The sequence below is a fragment of the Crocodylus porosus genome, unplaced genomic scaffold, assembly GCF_001723895.1.
Source record: "Crocodylus porosus isolate Cpor-Errol unplaced genomic scaffold, CroPor_comp1, whole genome shotgun sequence".
Classification (NCBI taxonomy): domain Eukaryota; kingdom Metazoa; phylum Chordata; order Crocodylia; family Crocodylidae; genus Crocodylus; species Crocodylus porosus.
The window spans coordinates 7,431,201-7,434,264 of record NW_017728915.1 but is presented as its reverse complement, the minus strand read 5'-3'; the positions used below and the strand labels follow the sequence as shown (position 1 = coordinate 7,434,264).

Here is a 3,064-nt window from a genome sequence, read left to right as displayed (position 1 = left end):
CCTAGCGTCTTGGGTGAATTGAGCAGGAAATACAATCTGTTAAAACAAATAGTGAACCCAGCAGCCTTCCACCCTTATCAAGTTGTTTGGAAGGACAACTTTCTGTCCAAGGACAGGGCATCTTTGTAAGTGCCTTGTGTCTCCTGTAATTTTGCAACTCACCACTGTGCATAGCAAAATTTAAAACAATTGTAGAGAAAAAGAAAGAAGTGGAGAGAAAAAAAATCCTCTCTGTCTGCTCTCTCCTCACTGGAGACAGCTGGTATTTTAAACTAGAGTGCTGGATCCAGTGTCCTTGAAGGACCAATGTCAGATGTTGGCATTATGAATGTCAGACACCAGACGATCATGCAGCTCCATGTCACTAGCAAGGCAGACAGCATGAAACAAATCCAGATGGCAAGGTAAGAAACTGCTAGGCAGGAGGGAGGGAGAACCGTTCTCTGGCTGCCTTTTAAACATTGCTGCTGATCTTTCAACCAAAGCACTTAAGAGCCTCTGAAGGAGCTGTATCTTCATCTCTTTACCCTTTGGGTCCAGCTAAATGCCACTAAAATGCATTCTGGGGAGGAGATGCAGGGCAGGGGGAGATTGGAATCTGCTGCTGATCAAGATGTGCCTGTGTTAGGAGGAAGTATAGTGAATACACTGGGAGGAAGAGAGATCCTAAAACAGTTAATATGCTGGGCCCTCAGGCTTTAAACTCTGTTTTTAGAGAGTTTAAAGGGTGAGGGGCATTTGATCCCACTCACTCCTCTAAGTGGATTTTACTGTGGAAATCAGGGCATGCCCATCCAATATTACATTTGAAATCTCCCCGAAGATCTATAAAACTAGTGTGACTTTAGCCTAAGATCCCCGAGAGGGAAAGTCGGCCACAGCAGCCTGCAAGTTATCCCTCACTGGGAGGCTCCATGCTAGGCCAGTACAGCCCTCCAACAGGGAGACCAGCCAGGAGGAAGAGGGCTGGGGAGCCTCCCAACGCCCTCCCGGGCAGTCAGAGCTGCTCGCCACAGAACAGCCCAAGGTGGAGGCAGTCAGAGCAGCCTTCGTGCGCGACCAGGGCTCGGAAAATGGAGCCTGTGACCCGCACACGCCTCGCCCCAGCAACCGTCCCGGGCAACCCCAGGGCCACCGCCAGGAAATACCCCACCCCCGCTGTCCGTGTCTACCGCCAGCGCCTCAATAAAGTTTTGGCGTGGGGGCTGCTGGGAGCTCGGCGGCTGCTCCAATCAGCGCGCGCGGCGCGGAGTCTGCGCCCGCGGCGGAAGGAGACCGGTAAGTGGCGCTGGGCCGGGACGGCGGCTGCGGCCCCTGTGGTTTTCCCCCGGTGCCACGTGCGTGGCCTTTAGTGAGTCCCTGCCCAGATGCTATGGGCTCGCCCGGGCAGAGCTTCCGGGCCCCGGGTTTGTCAGCGCGCCGGGCGGGTGTCCTCCGAGCACGAGCTTCCGGGCTTGCGTGGGCGCCTGCAGCTGCCTGCGCCCTGCCCTCTGGGGCCTCCTTTGCTTGGTCTCTAGTACGGGTTCTCGGTCTCTGCAGCAGCCAGGCCCCTGCGTTAGGCTCCAGCCCCCTCGGAAAGTGCCTGCTCTTAACTTTCATTTGGAAGTCACTGGTCTGCAAGGTGCAGTTCTCCCCTGCCTGCTACTTGACTTCAGACTAAGAAACCATCACTATCTCCTCGTGCTGACTACCAGTCGTTTCCCATTTGCTGCTTCTAGGCTTTGACTGAACTAACCCATCAACAGGTGAAAAGGACTGTAGGGAAACAAATGGTATATGACAAATGTCCTAGACGCATTAAAAAATATCTAACTGAAATGCGTACCATTTGGTTTTGCTCTCCTCTGTTCTCTGCATTTTCTGTCTTCTGCTGCTGTTTTAACCTGGCTACTTCAGGTGTTACCTGTTAGTGCATTTGTCTTTCTGACCAGCAGCAGCCTCAAGAATGTTTTGTTGATTGGGACACTAGATTTACTGGGCCTTTTTTAGGTGGGATTTGATTTGTCTTCTAGCCCTGGTCTCTACAGGGTTGCAGCACAAAATGCTGACTTGAGTGCAACCGGTGTTACAATCTCCATGGGCAAGGCAAACCTCTTGTAATATGGCTGGAGTTTTCTTTTGTTAAAACTTAAGTCTTTTGACCCAGTGAAACTTGATGGGTAGATGCACACCATTCCATGCTGCTGGCTACCTTCCCTGGCCCAACACTAGCCTTGGCTCAGTAATTCTGGCACATGCACAATGCCTATATTTTTGGATGTGTGATTTTTCCAGCGGAGAGGATATCTTAGTAATTTCTATATTTCTTTTATAACATCCCTTGTAACTTTCTTAGTGTGAGGTTGTTTTTGTATTTTTTTTCCCCTCCAAATTAATGGTAGCTTTCCATGTAACAGTGGTTAGCCTGGTGTGTCAATGATCTGGGCTCAGATCAGGTGCTTAATGTATATAGAGAGGAGTTGGAGGTGGTGGGGGAAGCATGAATTCTGAGGTAACAAAACTGACAGATGACACTATTACAGGTTTCCCTCGCTTTATGCTGTACAATGCATTCCTGGAAAACGGTGCAGACCTCAAATTTGCACAAAGGAAACCCAGTTTACAATCTAACAAATAGGGACACATTCCAAGATCTCAATTGTACTGACCCCACTTTACAAGACCATTTTGGTACTCACCAACTGCACAGGGTGGTGGTGAATGTTACCATAATGGGGATGGCAACTACAGAAAGGTGTCACAGACAGCAAGCAAGGAGCACAGATCCATACAGGCAGGGTCCTGTCCCTATGGCAGGGGCGAATTGGGGCAACCACCCCAGGCCCTGTGCTTTGCGGGGCCCTGTGGAGCTGGGCAGAGCAGCAGTGGCACATCCAGCTGCTTGCTACCCCTCACACCACCACTATTGCCGATGACTGCGGCGACAGCTTCAGGTCCAGGGCCCATGGGATTGGAGTAGGGTCGGGGCAAAAAAAAAAAAAAGTAATGGAGTCCTTTTAACCTTGAGTTTTGATGTCTAACTCTAAATGTGGGTACTTTTATTTATTATATTTTAGATATTTTA

General features: G+C 50.1%; 1 protein-coding gene across 2 annotated transcripts in view; it reads left to right on the top strand.

The window, feature by feature from the left end:
* The first annotated feature begins 213 nt into the window (after positions 1-213).
* The window catches only part of NUP93 (nucleoporin 93), a 151,990-nt gene continuing 149,139 nt past the window's right edge, over positions 214-3,064 (top strand). Inside the window, exon 1 of one of the 2 annotated variants that reach the window (XM_019535628.1) lies at positions 214-404. The gene's annotated coding sequence lies outside the window, so the exon portion shown is untranslated. Of the gene's footprint in view, positions 405-1,177; positions 1,279-3,064 lie in introns of those variants that run through there. The other variant, XM_019535629.1, reaches the window with a different exon arrangement.